The 24,892-nt window shown below is 40.5% G+C and overlaps 2 protein-coding genes across 2 annotated transcripts in view; one reads left to right on the top strand and one right to left on the bottom strand.

The window, feature by feature from the left end:
* Window positions 1-24,892, bottom strand: part of LOC311084348 (uncharacterized protein) — a 195,010-nt gene that overhangs the window by 150,008 nt on the left and 20,110 nt on the right. The window lies entirely within an intron of this gene.
* The window catches only part of LOC311084359 (uncharacterized protein), a 51,688-nt gene continuing 35,473 nt past the window's right edge, over window positions 8,678-24,892 (top strand). Inside the window, exon 1 of the mRNA XM_084116349.1 lies at window positions 8,678-8,745. The gene's annotated coding sequence lies outside the window, so the exon portion shown is untranslated. The remainder of the gene's footprint in view (window positions 8,746-24,892) is intronic.

Below are 24,892 nucleotides of genomic sequence, written 5' to 3'. Positions count from 1 at the left end.
GAGTCTGGATTTGAATGTGATACTGTAGGAGCACATCTGATCTCTTCTGGAAGCTGGTTCCAGCTGCGGCTGGCCTAGTAGCTAAAAGCGGACTTGCCATGCTTAGAGTGAACCCTTGGTATTTTTAGTTGATGTGATCCTAGTGATCTGAGTGATCTGTTGGGTTTATATTCAGTGAGCATTTCTGCAATGTATTGAGGTCCTAGGCCATTGAATGATTTATATGCCTGTAAATAATGATGAAGTAAAATGTGTGGAGCACCTTTTAACACAATACCCAAATATTCAAAATATGTGTAATTTCCAAATACTTTGCTTACATTGATAGACATCTTTAAAAAGAGTAGATACACCCCCCACCTCTTCTACCCGCTCTGCATACACTCATAAAAGTAAAGTTAGGAGGGGATGTTTCATTGAGGATTGTTGCACTGCAGCAATCTAGTATTCATTTATTTGTTAGTTTATCTGTCAGGTTTTATTGATTTTTAATATTTGTCCAGGTTTTCTTTATTATAACATTAGAACAACTCAATGTTTGTATTTAAACAGCCTTTTATCTATAGAAGGATTGTTTCAAATTTGGTGAAGATATTCTTGAATGAGTGAATGAGGCATTTATATAGCGCTTTCATATGTACTACCATACACCCAAAGCGCTTTACAATCATGTCAGGTGATCTCTCCTCAATCCACCACCAGTGTGAGCATCCACTTGGATGATGCGACGGCAGCCACAGAACAACGGCACCAGTGCGCTCACCACTCACCACACACCAGCTATAGGTGGAGAGGAGAGAGAGTGATAGAGCCAATTCAATGGATGGTGATTATTAGGAGGCCATGATTGGCAAGGGCCATTGGAGGGAATTTGGCCAGGACACCAGGGTTACACCCCTACTCTTTATGAGAGGTGTCATGGGATTTTTAATGACCACGAGGAGTCAGGACCTCGGTTTAACTTTTCATACGAAGGACAGTGCTCTTTGACAGTATAGTGTCCCTGTCACTATACTGGGGCGTTAGGACCCACACAAACCTACACAGGACCACATAGGACCCACACAGCGGCCCCTGCTGGCCTAACTAACACCTAACAACTAACACTTAGAAAGAAATGGTATCTGCAAGGATTTTCAGTCAGGATTTAGACCGTACCATAGTACTGAGACAGCTCTTATTAGAGTCGCAAATGATTTGCTCTTATCATCCGATCGTGATTGTATCTCGCTATTTGTGTTACTCGATCTTAGTGCTGCATTTGATACTATTGACCACAGCATTCTTTTAAATAGACTCGAAAATTATGTTGGCATTATTGGAATTGCATTAGCATGGTTTAAATCATACTTATCTGACCGTTATCAGTTTGTAGCAGTAAATGAAGAGATGTCTTAACAATCAAAAGTTCAGTATGGCGTACCACAAGGCTCAGTACTAGGACCGTTGCTGTTCACTCTGTACATGCTACCCTTAATAGACATCATTAGGAAGCATGGCATTAGTTTTCACTGTTATGCTGATGATACTCAGCTCTATATTTCTTCACGCCCTGACGAAACTTACCAATTCACAAAATTAACGGAAGGCATAGCTGATATAAAAAATTGGATGACTAGTAATCAATTTAATTACTTAATTCTGAAAAAAACAGAGATTCTAATTATTGGACAAAAAACTTCCTCACGTAATAACCTAGAATACTGTCTAACACTTGATGGCTGCTCTGTCAAGTCTTCGTCGTCGGTTAGGAACCTGGGTGTGCTCTTTGATATCTGTAAAACTGCATTTTTCCATCTTAAAAATATATCTAAATTACGTCATATGAAAAATGCAGAACAATTAGTTCATGCGTTCATAACATCAAGGCTAGATTATTGTAATGCTCTACTGGGTGGTTGCCCTGCACGCTTAATAAACAAATTACAGCTGGTCCAAAACGCAGCAGCTCGAGTTCTTACCAGAACCAGGAAGTATGACCATATTAGCCCCGTTCTGTCAAAACTGCATTGGCTCCATTTTAAACATTGTATACATTTTAAAATATTACTGATTACTTGCAAAGCACTAAATGGTTTAGCACCCCAGTACTTGAGCGAGCTCCTTATCGCATTATAATCCTTCATGTCTACTGCAATCTCAAAATTCCAGCCAGTTGAGAATACCTAAAATATCAAAATCGACTGCTGGCAGTAGATCCTTTTCCTATTTAGCACCAAAACTCTGGAACAGTCTTCCTACGTTGTCCAGGAAGCAGACACACTCTGCACTGGCGGAGCTAGGGGGTGGCCAGGGGTGGCCGTGGCCACCCTTGGTCTAAGCTTGGCCACCCCTTTGGCCACCCCTCTCACAACTGCTGTTTCTGTCTCTTTTTTTATTGACAAAAATTGCGTTTCTTAAAACACTGAACCGTCTCTTTAAGACCACAAAAAACATGAGACTTTTCAGACGCACACTCCAATTTCACCTCAGCGCCAGGCGCAAGCTAAACGAGTGCGGAAATGAGCAAGTGCCGAATGAGCTTCAGCAGAACATCAGACAGTGATATGCACATAGTAAATATAGAGTTAATCTTTCTCAACTGGTGGGCTGCAAGACCGTTTTGAGGAAGTCGAATAGTGTGCAGTTAACAACAAATGTAATTCTCTTTTTTTCTGATGCTACTTTTATTTTAGAAGATGTGTGTGAAAGCTTGTGACACTTCTGTCAGATGCTGAGAAAAGCGCGTTGTCCTTATTCAGTTGGCTATCTTCGGGAAGATGAGATGTTGTCAGGTCAAATGTCAGCAAAACTAACTTTCCTGTCATACGGCTGACGGCCGTTGTACTGTGCTTGCGGTACGCACATCGCGCGCAAATGCGGCGTGCTGTAGCCGTAGTTCTGTCGTCAATTAACTCATGTAAGAATCAAAAAGGCGATTAAAGCTGTCAAACCTGCATGCATGTATTTGTTATATGCGTCACATGTGTCTGGATTAAAATATTCTGCTATGTGAGATCACAATATAAGGCACAAACTGATATGTAATGTTTTAATGTCCCAAATAAATGTGAGCACTGTGCATTTGTACTAGAAGATAGGCATTCATTTTGCGTTAATTTGTAAAGGACAAACAAAAATGGATAATTTTTAAATCCATAAAATAACTACTTTTACATTCTGGCAACATTACATTATGAAAAACATAACATTTTACATTATGTGCTGTTGACTTCCGCCTTGTTCACATTCTTGCACATGGGGATTCAAAAGAGAACTTTTGTTTTCCTTTTTAATTTCGGTATGATAGAACTGTTGCAATTATTTATTTTGACAACTAATATAGAAAGTTAAACTTTTTTTTTGACAAACTCAGAATTGGTTGAATTATATTGGTTAATTGATTATAAAAAACGCATTGAAGGTTGAATAATCTTTGGATTACAGTATTTATCTGCATGTTATCTCATCCATGAAGATGCAACAATGTAGAACAAGCTATTGGAGATTTTGAGAACCAGAACCAAGCTAACTGAGCAAGTTGAACTTTAGCTATAGTGCGTGCCCTTTTATTACTATTTAATTCATTTTAATATGAGGTGGTGGGTAATAATACAAAAATATAAAATTCACTCAGTATTCCATGATTCCTAATTCACTATCTCAATTACAATTAAGTACAAATTAACTTTATTCAGTTGTGTAGACACTAAAACGGTCCAATGCATAAATCATTTTTTATGATAAAATAATTAATATTTCTGTGCCACCCCAGACTGGTTGCTGGCCCTTGCCTGGCCACCCCTATGAAAAAATCCTGGCTCCGCCACTGACACTCTGTCAGTTCAAATCTAGACTAAAAACACATCTCTTTGACCTAGCATACACATAACACATTATAAACTTCTATAACTCAATGTTAGGCTGCATAGATTAGGTCAGCTGGAACCGGGAACACTTCCCATAAATCCTGATGTACTTGTTACATCATAAGAAGAATGGCGTCTTTTTTCAACAATTTCTTCTCTTCCGTATCAGTCTTTGAGCATCACGATGCATGTGTGTGTGGTGATGACGCAGGAGCTGGCCTTCTGACATATGACCCTGAAACGCAGGGCTGTGTTTACAAGCAGAGGAAAACGCACGCTCAGATCATCAGTGCCAAGCGATGCCTACTGAACAGGAGAGTGTGTGCTGCATCGATTGTGATATTGTCATGCCATCTTGAAAATTTGGATAATTCAGACGATGAGACGACACATGTATCTCGCTGTATAACAGAGGATCCCGGCTTTCCACATGCATGCGTCGTGGTGCTCTTGTGAACGCGCGTCGGAGACTGATACGGAAGAGAAGAAGTTGTTGAATAAAGTCGTTATTTTGTTTTTTTGGCACACAAAAAGAATTCTAATTCATGAACTAAAATGGGAAAAAATATTAATTCTCAATGCAATGAATCATTTTTAACAATTCAACATAGAGGCTACCACTCTTCCTGTTGAGATTAAGAAAATCGTGAGAATTTGATGCATAACTTCAAATAGAAAAACTACTGATTCGTTTGCACTTTCTCACAAAGCTGAGACTTTGTCGTTAATTGCTTGTAACAAGCAAGAGCAGTCACACTCTTTACAAGACCATCTCTAAACTTAGCATATAGCCGATCTCATATGAGGTAAACTCCAAAGTGTTAGCCACAGGTTAGCAGAGCTGTGCATTCTAGCTATAGGCTACTTGACACCAAACTGTGAAAAAGTTATGTAGCTCATCTTGTTTCAAGGTTGTAACTGAAAAAGGCTTTCAGCTGAAACATCTCTGAATATAGCCTAAGGGTAGGCCTAAAAGTAGGCTAACTGTTCATATCCCAATATCACCCAGCTACTTACCAAATAAACATGAAATACTGATCTAAATTTAAATTAGTTTATAAGGAGAAAGAGAAAGAAGAGATATATGAAACTATTACAGCTGAAATCAGTTTAACAGCAGTCAGACAAATCTGACCAATGCCCTTTTGTAGGGGTATTTACAGTTAAAGACCCAAGGACCAGATATGATGAAAGAAAGACCAGGAGTCAAGAGATGGAATCAACAGAAGAATATTTTGAAGTTTGTAGGCCGCTCTGCCATACATTCACAAAACCACAGCAATTATACTTTACACAGGTCACTAATCTACATCATTACTTCAGGTTGAATTATTCTGATTGGTTAAGAAATAGATAAACTTAGAAAATCTCCACATATGGACTGATAGACGGAGCCCTATCTCCATTGGTTATCCAGATGACACAAGGATGGCTTTAGACACGAAGTAACTCTCTGAGGTCGTGGAGCCAGTTGTTCACCTCACCAATACAGGACCTGTAACAAAGAATACTATAGCGCACACACAGCTTCTTTATGGTTGAAGTTGATTGAGCTCTTGCTCTAATCAGGATGCATTCCCAAAACATACTGATAACATGTTCGTATTCTCAGTGAGAGGTTCAGACAATATTCATCATTATTTTCTAGTGACTGAAGATGAAAAAGTGTAGCAAATAAGCTCATTCATTACAATGAATTATAAATATTTGGATTAGTTTCAGAATTGACTGTTGCAGAATTAATATTACAATTATTTAATCAGTCCGTCCACCGAACAGACAGCATAATCAATTATAGGATATAAATTATCTTCCTGGCAAAGAAAGAATTTTGCTGATGTACTAGAAGGGTAATAGCATGTAGCAAAACCAAAACGTTTCAGTGACTTTTATTTGTGAGCGGCAAACACAGAGACACTAAAGCATAGATATAATGGTCTAATAAATGAAACTATGAGTATAGGCTACATACAATTAAACTAAGCAAAGATTATATACAGTATAAACAAAGTAAAAAAAAAGAGAGAGCAATATGGCAAGATTACAAACAGTTAACAACGGCCTATGAGAAACATCAATGAATCTGGGTCACCTTAAAAAAAAAGGCACAACTTTGAGATGCATCTACTGGCTGCAAAACAGATACATGCATTGACTTTGGTTGCAATAGAGTCCAGACATTCTTGATGATTTTGTTAGGAGTGTGCTGAAGGGTTCTTCTGGATGGACCACGTTGAATCCAACTGTAATAAGGTATCCACTGAAGGCAAGTGTAGATGAGAACCCAAGTGCAATTTATTATAAACAAAACCAAACATGAAACAAAAACATGGCGTGGCATGAAAACTCAAAAATCAAGACATGAACATGAACAGGACTCACAACAGTGGTTACAGGAAACAATACTTGACCAAGACACAAGGCAAACATCAGGGCTTAAATACACAGACTAATGACAAGACAAGGGACACCGGTGAACAATGATCAGACAATTAACCAATGACAAGACACATGGCAGGATCACATGACAAACAGGGAATCACATGACAGACATGGAAACATGACATGAACAAACCCAAAACGTGACACCAACGAAGTTATCTTGAAGGTAAAATAGCCGGAGGAGGTGTCTAAAAAGAGATCAAGCAAGGATGTTCTAGATAAGGAACTCTAGAGATAGGCCCTATCAGTCACACCCATTTCTGGCACAAAGGCCAATCAGAGATGACCGGGAGGAAGTCTTTGTTCTATCTTCACCCTATTAGCATGTTTATGCTGGTCTGGAGAATTTGTGCAGTTTTGCACAAAAGGATGGTAAAAATATTATGATGCATTTTATCATAACATACTATACAGCATTAATTATGAAATGAAATGAGGATTATTTTGATACCAAATAGATGGGGTCTGGAAACCTTAAAAACAGTGATACATAAATAAACCTGGATTTCAGCATTTGAAGTTTCCCCAACATAACTAAAGAATCACAACTAGGCTATAGCCCAGGGACACATAAACCACAGGAGAATACTATATACAGTTGGGGCAGTTTATGTGTATTGCAAGTTTATCTTTAGTCTCTGGGCCTCTGCTGTCTTTTCCCCCAGACACAGTCTCCTCTAGGGTCGGTCAGGGAGAAGTTGAAGAGAAGTTGTTTTGCAACTCTTTAGGCAGGGCCAGTGATCAAGTTTGAACAAAGGGAAAAGGGGACTTTTATATGATGCCTCAATCATGAGATCATTTTGATCATGTCAATTTGTTACATAAGAATCGGTCACGTAGGAGACAGGCTGGAGTGACCCCCAGTGACCTCGGCTGTCTTGGTCAACCTCAAGAGTAAATATAGGCAATGCTTTAACATATGTTGGGTGACTTGCCTAACGGCTCATGCTACTGCTAACCCGGACGTAAACGTCACTTTTGGGGTTTGGGAAAAGCATGTAAAAGTCCTGGAAGAAAGCAATGCATAAGGATGACAGTAGCCGTCAGGCAAGTGTTATTTAAATAAACTCCTGGGGCCGTATTCACAAAGCATTTTATCTTACCACTAGGAGTACTCCTAAATCGCACTAAAAGATTTTAGCTAGGAGTTTTCTCTTAAAAGTTATTCACAACGCCTTTCAGACCTACTCTTAGTAAAGAAAAATGACAACTCCTAAACTAAGAGTGAGCCTTCGTTGCTATGGATGACGTCATTACTCATGCACGAACTTGACTGAAGTGACCACCTTGATTGGCTGATGATTGTAACGCGGGAATGATTCCAAACACCTCCCCTACGATGATGAGTGACAGGTGACAGGTCTGAGAATGCGTGCGCTACACAAGTAGTGCGAAGGACGGAAGATGATGAATAACTGAAAAAATAGCCTAAATGAATAAAGAGTAAGGCAAAACAAATAGCCTAGTAGCCTAATGAAACATATGGATTGATGCAATATCTTTGCAACATTATTGAATTAATCTGTCACTATATGCCTCTGCCTACGTTTGCAAAGAGAAGAACATTTTAATTTGATTCACAATGAAACGTTACAATTAGTTTACATGCAATGAGTAGCCTAGTTTTGGTTGTTGTTGGTGGCGTTATTGCATCCCTAGTTATGCCTACAATGCAAAATTGTTCCCCCGCGATTGGAAGCTCCTGTAGCCGCCGCATACGCATTTCAAAACATCGCAACGTGAAATGCCACAAAAAGCGGTTTGTGAATAGGTCTTAGTGAGTTAGGAGTCCTCTCGACTTCTTTTAAGCTGTCCCAGACTTAGGTGCTACTTTTAGGGCTAAAATGCTTCGTGAATTACTCTTAGTGAAAAAAATTAAGAATCCTAAAGTTAGGAGTGACACGCCCATTATTTTTAGGAGTTGCTCCTAAATTCGCCAGTTAGGAGCTACTTTTAGCCTTAAAATTCTTTGTGAATACGGCCCCTGATGTACTTACAAACTTCCAATGCCTTGTTTTATGAGTACAGAACCTATTTGTACTACTGTAGAAGTTTGGTACCATTCTGGGCATTATTAGTGGGGTAATTTACGAGATACATCATAGGATCCATTAGCGCCTGCACTAAGCCATCCGGCTGATTTCTCTAAATAAGCTCTAACTTTAATAATGTTCAACCAAGGGGAAAAAGGCTTCTGGGGGGGTGTTTGGCTCGAGGTCATGGTGCAAAGGACCCTAATTGATTTTACTCCGAACCATCCCTTTAAGGTTGTTCAAGATCCATAACTTGAAGTTGCTGTAGGTTTGTATTTTGAAATTGTTTGTCTCTGGTTCTCTTCCTTCCAAGAACAAACATTTTTAATAGTCACTTCCTTTTTTAACAGAAGAGTAACAAATGCAAGAGAAGAGGAACTCATAACAATGATCCGAACACCATTCATCAGACCAACTATAGGGTAAGAGCTGTCTATTGTGTTCATTTCTGATTTTGGATCTCTGGAGTCGGTTCTACGATGCATAATACTCTATATTCAGTGCTGCACAACCATTGAAGGGTTTTACATAAATTTTTTTAAGTATATAAAAAGGATGTTGTGTAATAACATGATCACTGAACTCATGTGATGTGCAGTCTGCCGCCATTGCTGTATTTTGGAGGAACATCTTTGGTCACAAAGTAATAAAGTTGCAAATCATCAACAGTGACATTATATATGAACAGGCGATGTTTCCTTTGCACTGAATATTTGTGTCTAAATCTATTATTGTAGTAATGAGGGGTTGTAGATGAGAAAGTGCGTAATGTCAGAACTGGAAAATCTGGTAGTTTTAGAAATAACCAAGTTAACCTTCTTTACATCAAGATCACAGTTTATAGTCACATTTTACTCCAAATCTGTTAGTTGATCAGTTAAAGTCTCTGCAGCTTCACACCATAAGCAAGTCTGCGACATAAACACACACACACACACACACACACACACACACACACTATGGATTCATTATTGTGTCATTAAACATCATAAAGTATTAATTTCCAAAGCACATGATCTTCAGGGTCTTAAAACACTTCAGCATGACCTAGTCTTGTTACTTTCACATGACACTATACCTCATAGCTTTAAAACGGTCACACATCAAGAGGAAGTTAAAGTCAGGCTTGCTCTGACCACAAGTGTTCACAATATATATATAGCCTAATCTTTTAACTTTTTGAAAAAATGTGATTCATACTTGTAAAAGAAAGCAATATATAACACTAATTTGATATTTTCTTCAACTGTAGCCTAAACAGCCATTATATAAATAAATGCTAATGACGGTTTTGGCAGTCAGTAATTTGCTGCACTAAACACTGTGGTCGACACAAAACATGTTTATCCTCAAAGCAAATGAGCATGTATTAAAATTAGCCTGGATTGTATTTCTTTTACTTTTTGTAGTTTTGTTCATGTTTTTTTTTTTTCTTCTTTGGAGTCAGATGGTCTAGTTACATCACTCACCAACAGGGGCTAACAGGCTTTGATAACCAGTTTCTTGTTTTTGACTCACGGCGAAGTCCTATTTTGTTCTTCTTTTAAGGGTAAAACGAAGTTCGAGATATACGTGAGCAGCGATATACTGTTATTGATCATCTGACGCCGCCAACACTGCTGAGAGCGGTGTTTAGATGAATATGTAAATGTTCTGCGTGCTTTCCTCTCAATATCAAAATAAACAAAATTTTTAAAACAGCAAGCATTTTAATAAAGCATAAGAAAAGCAACGTGGTTATATTTGCACAAGCTCTACGGCACTTTAGTAAAGTCATGTCACGTTTATTTATATAGCGCAACCAGTGAAGGGTTTTACATACATTTGTGTAAATACATCACATACATTTTTACACACAAGTATGTATAATTTATAAAGGATGTTGTGTATTAACAGTGACATTATATATGAACAGGCAATGTTTTCTTTGTACTGAATATTTGTGTCTACATCTATTATTGTAGTAATGAGGAGTTGTAGATGAGAAAGTGCGTAATATCAGAACCGGAGAATCTGGTAGATTTTTAGTAATAACCAAGTTAACATCTCGGTTACTAACGTAACCTTGGTTCCCTGAGATGAGGGAACGAGTATTGCTTAAGTTAGCTTACGCTATGGGAAATCTCTGGGAAAGTCGCTGCGGCAACTGCACAAACCTATGGCGAGGTGGCTCAGACGCGCCAACCAATCAGGGCACCTCGCGCCCTGGCACGTCAGAGCCTGCCAGGATGGGCGTGGCCTACGGCTTTAAAAGCGCCCATTCTCCGCCTAGGACCTCAGGTTTAATTGACTGAAGCGATCCCCTGATCAAAGCACAAAAGCACGGCGGGTTACGCAAAACTCGTTCCCTCATCTCAGGGAACCGAGGTTACGTTAGTAACCGAGACATTCCCTTTTGAGAGGTCTCTCGTATTGCGTAAGTTAGCTTACGCTATGGGAACCCCCTTCAAAACGCTGTGTGTGCTTAACTTCGCTCCATACGTTAGCCCGAGGCAAGATGCCTGAGGCTGTGAAAGTAAAATATGAAGCCAGTCAGTTCCAATATATATATATGGGAACAGTAGTTTGAGTTAAAACAGGACCGGATATGTATCGGGCCCAAGTATTTGGGCCCAAGGGTTTGTGCTCACACATTTTATATTGAAAGTACCCTTGACTGCAAAGCGGGAACTTGCAGGTTATAAAACCTGATAAATGTGGACGGCGAGGCCCAGCTGGCCGCCGCACAGATATCTTCAATGGGTTTTCCACTTGACCAAGCCCAAGACGAGGCCATGCCTCTCGTGGAATGGGCTCTGACACCTAAGGGGCAACGAAGGCCCTTAGACCAGTGTTTCCCAACCTTTTTTCAGTCAAGGCACCCTTTGAAAATTTAAAAAAATGTGTGGCACCCTACACTAGTGTTGTCACGATACTACTTTGATACTACCGGTATACCTTGAAATGTATCAATTTTCAATACCACAGGGAGGAACTGCCGTATATGCCTACTGTCATATAGATATTTTTAATATTATCATTTTTTTTTGTCCATCCATTTAAAGTCAAGAAAATCATTCATTTCTTTACACGATGACATATTTAATTAAGGCTTTTATTCATATATAAACATTGCTCAATTACCATTGCAAATCTCACCTAAATGTTTGCTTACTCAGTGTATTTGTGTTTTTATATTGAGATAATTTTATTATAATTGCACAAGATAGCTTGTTTTTAATATATTTTATGTAATAATTTCACAGTTAATCTCCAAATTAATGTAGAAACAACATAAAGACAGTATATTTCAAATAATTGTTTAATGGCATCTTTTTATGAATGAAGTGTTATTTGACTCTGATGTCAGTGCTGCACATGTGGATCCCACACGCATCCCATTTTCTCACAACTCTTAACGTTCATTTAAGACTTTATTTAACTAATTTAGGACTGCTCTCATGAGGATACTCAAAGCGAAGGCGCGAGAGAGAAGTCATCGGATGCGCGCCAGAAGGATGACAGAAAAAAACTGATGCTGCTTTAATTTCAAACTGAAAAACATTAATCGCACGCGTTACCGTTGACAGCAGCACGGACATAACCGATGTGTTTATGTGAATACGCGGCAAGACGGACGTTTTGACAATGTTTTCGTGTGTATTTGACCGTAAGCGCAACAATGAAAAATAGGCAGCTTTATGTGGACGCACTGGGAATGAGGCACGGGAATAAAATCACGCACAAGCGCAACCTCTGCAATTCAACGCCGAAAACTTATGATTTGCATTTTTATTATAAATTTGTGCGCATTATTTGTTGTTATTAGAGACTTCCGACGATCCGAGATTGATGGTAAAAAAAAAAGAAGTGTTTTTTTGACACATTTTAGCAATTTTTAAATGTTTGATGGAGTTTTTACATGGCACCCCTGCTCTCGCCAGAAGGCACCCCAGGGTGCCGCGGCACCCCGGTTGGGAAACGCTGCCTTAGACTCATAAGCCAGCGCTATAGCATCAACTATCCAGCGCGATAACCACTGCTTTGAGATGGCGAGCCCCTTGTGCAGCCACCAAAGCATACGAAAAGCTGTTCTGGCTGTCTGAATAAGGCAGAACGCTCTAGATAATCTCTGAGAGCCCTGACGGGACAGAGTAAATTCGCGTCTCTTTCGTCCTCTGGCAAGGAAAGAGCTGCTAGGGAAATAACCTGTGCTCTGAATGTAGTCAAGAGCACTTTAGGAATATAACCATGCCTTGGCTTAAGGACGGCTCTGGAGTCGTTAGGCCCAAACTCAAGGCAGGACGCGCTCGCTGACAGCGCATGTAAATTGCCTACTCTTTTTACTGAAGTCGAGCGCCAGTAAAAGAGCGGTTTCGAGCGAGAGGTGCTTCAGGTCTGCAGATTGAAGTGGTTCAAACGGGGCACCCTTCAATGCTTCCAGGACCGTGGAGAGGTCCCAGATAGACACAGAGGGGGGTTGCAGAGGGTTCAGCCTCCTTGCCCCTTTAAGGAAGCGGACAATGAGGCCATTTCTTCCTATTGATTGTCTGGCCACAAGAGCGTGAGATGCTGTTATGGCCACCATATATCCTTTGAGCGTGGAGGGGGTGCGACCTGTGTCCATGAGCTCTTGTAAAAAGGCGAGTATACTTGGTACTTTGCATGAGTAAGGGTCCAGGCTCCGTGCTGCGCACCAGAGAACACCACCCATTTCTGAGCGTAGAGGTTGCTCTCAGCGAGCGCAGGTTGTGCTGAGCCCATAGAATGAGACTCTTGGCCATGGCGTGCAGGTTGTTTGACCTGAGACCGCCCTGGTGATTTATGTAAGGCACCACTGCCATGTTGTCCATTCAGACCAGGAAGTGGTGGCCTTTTAGATATGGGAGAAAAGCTTTCAGTGATAGAGCGACCGCTCTCATCTCTATACAGTTTATATGAAGGCGCTTCTCCGGGCTTGACCATAGGCTAGAGATACATAGGCCGTATAGGGCCCCCCAACCTAGGTTGGAGGCATCTGTCGAGATCACTTTTCTCTTTGAAACCACACCCAAACTCACGCCAGACTGGTACCAGTCAGTTGCTTTCCAGGGAGCCAGGGCTTTGATGCAGCCGTGACTTGCTCTGATTAGTAAGTGGCCAGATCGCCATGCGTGAGCTGGTACCCAGGGTTTTAGCCAGTGCTGGAGAGGACGCATGCGCAGTAGTCCTAGCTGGTGTACTGGTGATGCTGAGGCCATGAGACCCAATATCCTCTGAAATCTTTTGAGAGGAGCGCAAGCTCTGGTGCAAGGCGCACTTTCATTCGTATAGAGTCTATCACTATGCCCAGGAAATAAATATTCTGGCTGGGAGACAGTGTGCTCTTCGAAATGTTGATCCTGAGACCCAGTCATTCTAGATGGCTGAGGAGCCAGGATCTGCGAGTTATCAACTGCGCCTCTGATTGAGCTATAATCAGCCAATCGTCGAGGTAGTTTAACACTAGCACTCCCCGCTGTCTCAGGGGGGTAAGTGCTGCGTCCATACACTTCGTAAATGTACGAGGTGTTAGCGATAGGCCGAACGGTAATACTGTGTACTGGTAAGCCTGCCCCTCGAAGGCGAATCTCAAAAATAGCCTGTGATGAGGTGATATTTGGATGTGAAAATAAGTATCTTTCAGATCCACTGAGAAAAACCAATACCCCGGGCGAATTTGCGCGTGGATCTGCTTGGTTGTCAGCATCCTGAACGGACGCGTCATCAGCGCCTTGATCAGGTGTCTGAGATCTAGGATGGGCCGGAGGCCGCCATCCTTCTTCGGAACGAGGATACTCAAAGCGAAGGCGCGAGAGAGAAGTCATCGGATGCGCGCCAGAAGGATGACAGAAAAAAACTGATGCTGCTTTAATTTCAAACTGAAAAACATTAATCGCACGCGTTACCGTTGACAGCAGCACGGACATAACCGATGTGTTTATGTGAATACGCGGCAAGACGGACGGTTTGACAATGTTTTCGTGTGTATTTGACCGTAAGCACAACAATGAAAAATAGGCAGCTTTATGTGGACGCACTGGGAATGAGGCACGGGAATAAAATCACGCACAAGCGCAACCTCTGCAATTCAACGCCGAAAACGTATGATTTGCATTTTTATTATAAATTTGTGCGCATTATTTGTTGTTATTAGAGACTTCTGACGATCCGAGATTGATGGAAAAAAAAAAAGAAGTGTTTTTTTTGACACATTTTAGCAATTTTGATAGAGTTTTTACATGGCACCCCTGCTCTCGCCAGAAGGCACCCCAGGGTGTCGCGGCACCCTGGTTGGGAAACGCTGCCTTAGACTCATAAGCCAGCGCTATAGCATCAACTATCCAGCGCTATAACCACTGCTTTGAGACGGCGAGCCCCTTGTGCAGCCACCAAAGCATACGAAAAGCTGTTCTGGCTGTCTGAATAAGGCAGAACGCTCTAGATAATCTCTGAGAGCCCTGACGGGACAGAGTAAATTCGCGTCTCTTTCGTCCTCTGGCAAGGAAAGAGCTGCTAGGGAAATAACCTGTGCTCTGAATGTAGTCAAGAGCACTTTAGGAATATAACCATGCCTTGGCTTAAGGACGGCTCTGGAGTCGTTAGGCCCAAACTCAAGGCAGGACGCGCTCGCTGACAGCGCATGTAAATTGCCTACTCTTTTTACTGAAGTCGAGCGCCAGTAAAAGAGCGGTTTCGAGCGAGAGGTGCTTCAGGTCTGGTACCCAGGGTTTTAGCCAGTGCTGGAGAGGACGCATGCGCAGTAGTCCTAGCTGGTGTACTGGTGATGCTGAGGCCATGAGACCCAATATCCTCTGAAATCTTTTGAGAGGAGCGCAAGCTCTGGTGCAAGGCGCACTTTCATTCGTATAGAGTCTATCACTATGCCCAGGAAATAAATATTCTGGTTGGGAGACAGTGTGCTCTTCGAAATGTTGATCCTGAGACCCAGTCATTCTAGATGGCTGAGGAGCCAGGATCTGCGAGTTATCAACTGCGCCTCTGATTGAGCTATAATCAGCCAATCGTCGAGGTAGTTTAACACTAGCACTCCCCGCTGTCTCAGGGGGGTAAGTGCTGCGTCAATACACTTCGTAAATGTACGAGGTGTTAGCGATAGGCCGAACGGTAATACTGTGTACTGGTAAGCCTGCCCCTCGAAGGCGAATCTCAAAAATAGCCTGTGATGAGGTGATATTTGGATGTGAAAATAAGTATCTTTCAGATCCACTGAGAAAAACCAATACCCCGGGCGAATTTGCGCGTGGATCTGCTTGGTTGTCAGCATCCTGAATGGACGCGTCATCAGCGCCTTGATCAGGTGTCTGAGATCTAGGATGGGCCGGAGGCCGCCATCCTTCTTCGGAACGAGGAAGTAGCGGCTGTAAAAGCCTGACTCGCTTTGTGAGGGGAAAACTGGTTCGACAGCTACCTTTTTTTAACAGTTTGAGCACCTCGGTGCGAAGAACGTGGGCAATATCCTGCCCGGGGGTCTGCGAGCAAACTGTAGCGAGTAGCCTCGTTTTATTACGTTCAACACCCATTCTGATATACCGGGGATAGCCTCCTAGACCTTGGCCCGCATAGCTAGGGGTTGAATGAAGACTGGAGACGGGTTCGCTGTGAAATAGGGACCCGGCCATCCAGCCGTCTTGAGCTTTTAATGCTGTAGTGTTTGTGTGTAGGGGTGCATACTACACAGTAGGCACGCGCGCTACATTTATTAAGCTTCCAGCGTGAGCTGGGGAAAAGTTTGAAACTGTGGGAACAGTGCTTGTGTGTAGGGGTGCGTACTTTGTAGTGGGCACATGACCTACATATGACAGACAGAAAAGAGCTATTTTTGTGCTTTATATGCGTTGTCGTAAAAACGGCATCTGTTTGCAGGTGAGCGTGTTTTTAAACAGGCCGATTGACTGCAATATCGACATTTCCAGCCGCCTGAGAAGAGGGGACTGGGGAATGTTTGAGATTCTTAGTGCTTATGTGCAGGGGTGCATTCTTTATAGTGTGCACACAAACCACATTTATTATACCTCCAGTGCCGGGAAATGCTATAAAGCGCTCTTTCTTCATTAGAGTCGCTGTTGGAACACTGTATGTTTGCAGGGGAGCAAACATTACAATAGACTCAAACCTGCATTTAGACTCAAACTCCAGCTTGAGCTAAAGAGGATTGTGTTCACTACCCATTGTAGGAAGCCAGAGATGGCTCTTTAACATGACTAAGCTGGCCATGCTTCGTCCAATCACACTTACGCTGGGATTAGATGGGAGGCGGGGTCAAAGTTGGTCAAAGCCCGACCAACCCGTCTTCGGACGCTGCCAAAAAGAGTGAGACACGCGGGGGCGGGGGCGGCGTGAGCTCGTTCGTTTGGTAAAAAGATTCAGTGCAGCCGAGATTCGAACTTGGGTCTCTGGTGCGAAATATCAGATTCCACCACTGAGACACAGAAGGGGTGTGAATATGCACAGGAGAATAAAGTCTGTCTCTGTAAAATGTGAGTCACGCAGGGGCAGAGCCGGCGTTGGCTCATCTGTTTTTGAACGCTCATCAATACTCGAACCCCGCGTTGTTTTTGTACGTAAGAAAGCTGGCCGCGAGCTCAGTGAAGAGAGCAGCATAATAACATCTGCCGCCAGAACCAGGATTCGAACACGGGTCTCTGGAGCGAAAGCTTTAGATTTCACCACTGAGCCACAGGGGGAAATGGCGTAAGCTTATAGTTAGCATGAGCAGAGAAGAGAGCGGCATGTTTTGTGTCGCCTGTAAAACGGCGTTTGTTTGCAGGTGTGCATGTTTTATAACAGGCTCATTTGCTGCAGTATTGACATTTCCAGCCGCCCGAACTAAAGAGGGGTCTGGGAAATGTGTGAGAAATGGAGGTTGGTTCGGCCTGGGTGGGACTAAAACACTCTCTTTCTTCCTTTTGCCGGTGAGTGACGCAGTTTTGAAAACTCACTCACAGTGTCCGTCTAGGTCATGCAGAGAGCTCAAGAGGGCTCTGCATGACGCACGAATGAGGCGCAAGGGCGGGGTAGCTCTCTTGAATGTAAAGAGAGCTAGCCGTGGGCGCGGATCATCGCTCGTGTCCGTCCGCTCTGACATCCTTTGTGCAGGTGCAGGTGGTTTGAGGCATTTGCAACAACGCCTCAAATTTGCTCTTTTAGAAAAAGTGTGACGCAACGGTGAACACACTAATGCGTTTAAAGGATATATAGCGCGGCGGATGGCACAGCAGAACAGCACCTGAAGGAGACATCCAGTTGAAAAACCATGAAAGCCGGCGTCCTCAGAACTGCAAGGCAGGTGGCTTGTTCCACTGAAGGCTTTTCAATGGCGGTGAGAAGGCTTCTTATCCAGAGATCAGCGAAGTGTTGAGTTTGCTGAAGGAGATAAAATCTGAGGTTCTAGGCGGAGAATGGGCACTTTTATAGCCGTAGGCCACGCCCATTCTGGCAGGCTGTAACGTGCCGGGGCGCAAAGTGCCCTGATTTGTTCGCACGTCTGAGCCGCCTCGCCATAGGTTCGTGCAGTTGCCACAGCACAGCCAATGACCGCTCTCACCGTTCATCTGTGTATGCTGTGCAGCTGCACTGCGTTTTAAAGATTTGGCTTCAATATTCTCGAGAAAAGGAGTTTTCCCGTAGCGTAAGCTAACTAACGCAATACGAGAGACCTCTCGAAAGGGAACCTTCTTTACATCAAGATCACAGTTTAGTCAAATTTTACCCCAAATCTGTAAGTCTCTGCAGCTTCACATCATAAGCAAGTCTGCGACATAAACACACACACACAAACACACACAATATGGATCATTATTGAGTCATTAAACATTATAAAGTATTAGTTTCCAAAGCACATGATCTTCAGGGTCTTAAAACACTTCAGCATGACCTAGTCTTGTTACTTTCACATGACACTATCCTCATAGCTTTAAAACGGTGATTCACACATCAAGAGGAAGTTAAAGTCAGGCTTGCTCTGACCACAAGTGTAGTGTTTAATTCTGTTCACAATATATATAGCCTAATCTTTTCACTTTCTGAAAAAAAAATTAATTCATACTTCATACTTGTAAAAGAAAGCAATATATAACACTAATTTGATATTTTCTTCAACTGTAGCCTATACATCCATTATATAAATAAATGCTAATGACGTTTTTGGCAGTCAATTTGCTGCACTAAACACTGTGGTCGACACAAAACATGTTTATCCTCAAAGCAAATGAGCATGTATTAAAATTATCCGGGATTGTATTTCTTTTACTTTTTTTAGTTTTGTTCATGGCTTTTTTTTCTCTTTGGAGTCAGATGGTCTAGTTACATCACCCACCAACAGGGGCTAACAGGCTATGATAACCAGTTTCTTGTTTCTTGTTTTTGACTCATGGCAAAGTCCTATTTTGTTCTTTTAGTGGTAAAACGAAGTTCGAAATATGTGAGCAGCGATATATTGTTATTGATCATCTGACGCCGCCAACACTGATGAGAGCGGTGTTTAGATGAATATGTAAATGTTCTGCGTGCTTTCCTTTCAATATCAAAATAAACAACAAAATTTAGAAAACAGAAAGCATTTTAATAAAGCATAAGAAAAGCAACGTGGTTATATTTGCACAAGCTCTACGGCACTCTAGTAAAGTCATGTCATGTTTATTTATATAGCACTTCATACAATAGATTGCTTAAAATCAAGCAGCTTTACCGTATTAAACATGAAAAACAGTGTCAACTACATTTTCTTCTATAAAGCAGCTCTCCAGTGTGTTCATGTTATCACTCGCGGACATCTGACCTCAACCACCGACAACTGAACAAGAAAAGATTTTCACGTGAAAGAAGATGGAGCTTCCGCGCACAACTACTTATTACGTAATCGCCATGGACCAATGGAAGTACAAATGTGTTTACCAGCTTTGGCAAGCTGTTTCGAACTCCCAAAACCAACTTTGTTCCGGCCTGATGTTGTTCTAAATGACATCACACCAGTTCATTCTTCAATTTCGCTTTAAGTGTATCGGGGTCTTGAATTTTTGTTCTGTTTGAGGAGCTTTTTAAAGTAGGACACGTACAACAGAATAGATCCCTGCAAACATGCTGGCTTTTTGCGTGCACAGTGGGCTAGGGCCAGCCACACCAAACCTAAACAGGCCCACGGCTTTGGGCTCACCGCGTGCTCTCTGTGAGCAGCCCACATTAGCGGATTGCCCACATTAAGCCCATGATGGCCCATTGTGGGCTTTTGTACCTTTGGGCCCATGCAGGTTTTGTGTAGGCAGCCCACTTTCATTTCCTACACTCTGTTTGGCTGCTTTTTAAAATGTAATGTGAATTTCAATAAGACCTTCCATTTACAACTCTGCACAGAAGGAATAATAAAGAAAAAAAATCATGTCTACAAGATACCCTGGTAATCCAGAGTTCTCGCGAGAGCACAAGTTGAATCTGAGGGATACAATATGGGATACAATATGCCCTTGTATCCGAGCTGCACCAATCACATCGGGTTATCTGATATAGGCGGGCCAGAGGCGAGATGACAACAGCGCTGTGACGTCGAAGTCATTAGTAAACATTGCAAGATGGCTATGGATGAACACCAGTTGTTTGAAACGGCTTCGCTACAATGAACGAGTTAGACTTGGCTTTTTATCTAAAACAGGAACAGAAGACGGCGCTCAAATCCTTCCTTTGCAAGAAGGACGTTTTTGCAGTTTTGCCAACCGGATACGGTAAGAGTATAATCTACCAGTTAGCTCCGCTGGTAGCTAAGTGTATGGGGTTTATTGTTGTGACTGGTCAGTGTTATCCAATTGCGTGCAGTGAGATTTTCAAATGCATGCTTGGCGTCGCCCCTCGAGCTGGCCGATTTTCATTAGTCGACGCCAGACCATTAATCTTTTAGATTTAGGTCTGGATTTCCAGGCTATCTATAAGACGCATGATCCCTTAAAAACTCATGCACAAATCTTACTTTAAAAATATATATACATTTATTTTATTTTATTTTCTTACTGGATATGATGTATGAAGTAGGGTCCAAAATTGTACCATGCCAATTGGTGGTAAAAATCTGGCTGGCTCGTAATTTAAAAAATCTACCAACCTACTATTAAAGCATGATTTTTTGCGACTTGAGAGGGAAAAAAAGTCAGAATTGTGATATTAACTCAAAATTACGTTTTTATTATTTTTTTAAATATTTTATTCCGTGTCTTCAATAAACTGCTACAGCAGAACTGTCACTTTCTGCCACCAGGTAGGCCCTGCCCACAAAACACGTCAACACTGTTCACAAAGACACAAATGGACTATTCAGTGGACAAAAGATAGAAAAAAAAACAATTCCATAAAACAGTTGAAAGTTTTGAGTTTTAAATGTGATCTTGGAACTTTACAGCACATGCATTATAAAGATCTCTCACAGCCTCGTTCTCATATGCATAAAATTAGATTTGGCTGGCATCTATCCCTGGTCTATGACTAATATATAAACAAAATATAAATAAACTCACAGTAGTGAACCATGACTAGAGCTGTGTTTATCAAGTGACCAAACAGTGGAAAAGTTTGTTTGCAAGAAACCAAGCCGCGTGTCAACCACAAAGAAGAGATGAGCAGAAGTGGGTGTTTTAATAGGTTAAAACATATTATAAACTATTAATACGCAAGCCAAAGAAAGAAAAAAAGAAAAAGCTGTGATTACCAGCTGCATGTCAAATCTTTATGAAACATGAAAGTAGCAGGACATTTGAGAAAAACAATGCAAGGCAGGAATTTTATATTCAGACGTGCCATCTGATCTGTGGTGAGATTAAGCATTATTTGTTGCAAGTTTCATGAATCTGGGCTAAGAAGCTGCTTTCAGGCTCAAGAAACCCTGTTAGACTGTGGTTTACATGCAATTTCCACTGCTAGTCTGAACAAGTCAGCGCTGTAAAAGCAAGATCTCCATTCAAAACAGCAACATTTTACCAGACAAGAACAGTATATTTCTACCACTCTATACAGCATCGACCACACTGCATGTTTAGACATAAAACAATTCATTAAGCAGCAAACAAGGTAACACACAAAAACATGCATGCAAAATACTCTTTGTTTGTGCAGATCAACCTTGTGGTTAAAACCACCAGTCGTGGAAACTCCCGTTGGACTCGAAACTTTTTAACTTACAGATAGTCTTTTTGATTTCCTCTTGTGGAAAATAGCCCCAGTGCCCACTACTTTCAGCACTTTATGTTCAACCAGTAAGTATTTTAATTCTACTTTTCATAACTTTAAACATTGTGTGTCAAATAATCTCAGAACTGATCATTAACTGTCTGCATTCATACAAGTATGAGTACATGACAACAGATTTTGTTCAACTTTGTTTCAAATCATACATTATCTCAATTTTCATGTTCATTACTCTGCATTTGATATGAATCAGAATACACAACTAAAGTGTTTAAATCTATGAAATCCCACAAATAGAAGTACAGAAATGTTAAACTTTATATTTTTATTTACAAATTATGAATATTATAAATCATTAAATATCATACATCATTACGTTTTTATTGGCTGTAGAAGAGAGTAGATGGGCTGATCCTGGCAAGACCTGCTTCCACCGGGAGGCATGGATGAATCAATTTCAGCAAACTGAAAGATTAAGATATTAGCAATGAATGGCCATATATGTAAGGAATAATGTACAGACAGGCGATCATTATAATAAAATAAAACCTCCGACATGAAGTAGATGTGTCTGAACGGGTTTACTTTGCAATAATCTATTAAATCTATAAATGGACATGAAATAGAGATCTGGCAAAGTAGAAGTGCGGTTATGTGAGACATAAAACTAGTGCAATGTACAACAGTCAAATATGCATTTTAGTGGTCGTTATACTGTACTGTAGTTGTTTAATATCACATATTCATTCAAATAATGGATCTACAACACTATGTAAAATTGTATGCTAATTAAGCCATTTTAAAAAATTAAGTTAATATTCATTACACAATTATTCTTACCTGAGCTGCAGTGGTACTTTGAGGGTTCTCTGAACTATTTTTAGATCTTCTAGTTGCATGAAGGCAGTTCTTCACCACACCTGAAGAAAACAACAGTGAATAAACATCACCTTTTGACAGTTTAAACAAACTAAATTAAAAACTAAATTAAGACTGATATAAGATAGGATATTGTTACATATGTGTAGATCTAGATTTTGTCTACTTGTAGTTCGTTCAATCACCTTCATTTATAGCACTTTTAACAATACAGATTGTTTCAAAGCAGCTTTACAGTGATAATAGGAAAATAATGGAACAGAGATTCAATGACACTTTTACTGTAGTAAAAAAAGAACAAACCTATTAATGCAATGGTCAGAAGCACATTCAGCAGGACAGATATGATGATGGTCATATTTCTCCATGGTATCTGGTGTTGTGGAGCGTCATCTGTCTGATTCCTGTGGACGGAGTCTGTAATATTATTTTGGACAAAGTCTGTAAAAGGTTTGTAGTTCAATCTTTATTCAATTTCAATCTTTAACAGAACAATGAAACTGCAAAAATATCAGTTCTTCATAAATGTGTACAGTGTATTCAATATAGAATCCATCATGTGATTTATAAAGACATGAAATGATAAAATAACTCACCGCTGATGTAGATTTTGGTGCCGTTGTTGAATTTTAGTGGTTCACTAGTTTTCACACAATAATAAACTCCTAATTCATCAATGGTGATATTTTTGATGAACAGACGACTGTTAGTTTTCACTGAGTATTTGTGTTTAGAGGTGTGGTTTTCATATTTGCCTCCTTCATATGTTCTATCATAAGTGCGTAAGATCAACACTGGAGGATCCGGTAATCTCAGTTTGTACCAGTAAATCTCCTTTATATCAAGATCACAGGTTATAATCACATCAGATCCTAAAGTTACTGGTGTGTTTGTTAGACTCTCTGTGGCTTGATACAACATGAACAGATCTATGACAGAAAGAAAAACACATTTATTAAGATATAAAATCAAAAGAAAACTGACTCAATCAAATGTGACGTGAGAAACTCACAGATCTGCAGCTGTATGATCTTCATTGTCTGATCCAGATGAATAATATCTGCTATAGTGATCATTCAAACATCTCGAACTGTGAGCGGAAACACAAACCTCGACCACACAGACGAGAGGGGAAGTCAGAGATAAACTCATGATTGCACAGCACTTATTTATTCATTCCTTTTTCCAATTAATTTTGGCATCATATGAAGCAGGCTGGATTAAATCAAAGTCCCCTTTGTACAAATATAAAACAGAAAAGCAAAAAAAAACAAACAAAAAAAAAAAATACAAAAATGTCTAACAGGCTTTTTGTTACAAATATTTATGAATTGTTAAACACCGCCACCACTCACGTTGGAATGGAAAGATGTTGGAGTGGTTTAAAAGAATTTGCACTCAAGTATATTAATTTAGCCAAAAATCACAGTATCACTGACCACAAATTCAACTCTGGGCTTGAAAAATCTGTGCATTTGCAGTTTGAGGATTCCACCAGCAGGTGCTACTGAAGTACTAAATGTCCTGAATGTGTAAATGCAATAGAGAAACCCTAACCCTTACAATTAGTTACTACTAACTAACAGACAATAAGAGGCCCTTGCAATTTAACAGAACTGGAACGTTTTTTGCAAAGAAGAGTCAACATGTGCCAAGCTGATAAACAATTAAATTGAATTGAATTCACATTTATTTGTATAGTGCTTTACACAATACATATGATTTTCAAAGCAGCTTTACAGAAAATGCATGAGTCCACATTACAATTTAGAGTGATCTGTTATCAGAGAAAACTGTCTAAGTTATGCATTTCAGAAATGAAATCACAGTTAGCGAAAAATCTATTAATTTAAACAATGTAATAATTTAAGGCAGAAACGATCTCATTAAAGTAATGAATACTTGTAATACTTGTTTGTTAACAGATCAAATGGTGCTTCAACAAGTATTAGTTCAGGAGTGCGCATACTTAGTTATTAAAAAAAAAAAAATCTTTGAAAACAAAAATGCTAACAATTAGATAATTACAATATAAGTAAATCACAAATAAAAAAAACTGCTTTAAGTGTAGTTATATTTAACAATAACAATCGCATTCAGGAAAATGTGTCAGATAGCATGAGAACAGCAAGTGGATGCTTATTTTATCTATCTCGGTGACAAATTGCTTATATCCCTATTTTGTAAATCATATTGTACATGTAAAAGATAGAGCATTTGACTATTTTTAGGTTTGCAGAACGTTCCCCTAGCTTTCAGCTAAAGCTCTCCTAATGTTTTTACTCTGATATCACCCGGCGTGTTGTATGTCAGTAATCGTCCAGCACTTCCCAAACCCTATATAGAGAATGTGAAGACGTCATGCCTTGTTTCATGTCAATACGTCAATGCAAGTTTAGTGAAAATATCTCATGTTTTTACAGAGTATAGCCATCTATATTAATGTGCACAAACGACAAAAAAAATGTCAGCACATAGAATACAAATTTTGATGTTTTCATGTCA

This window comes from Abramis brama (genome assembly GCF_963993115.1).
Source record: "Abramis brama genome assembly, chromosome: 6".
Classification (NCBI taxonomy): domain Eukaryota; kingdom Metazoa; phylum Chordata; class Actinopteri; order Cypriniformes; family Leuciscidae; genus Abramis; species Abramis brama.
The sequence above is the reverse complement of the archived record's forward strand: the minus strand, read 5'-3'. Positions and strand labels throughout refer to the sequence as shown.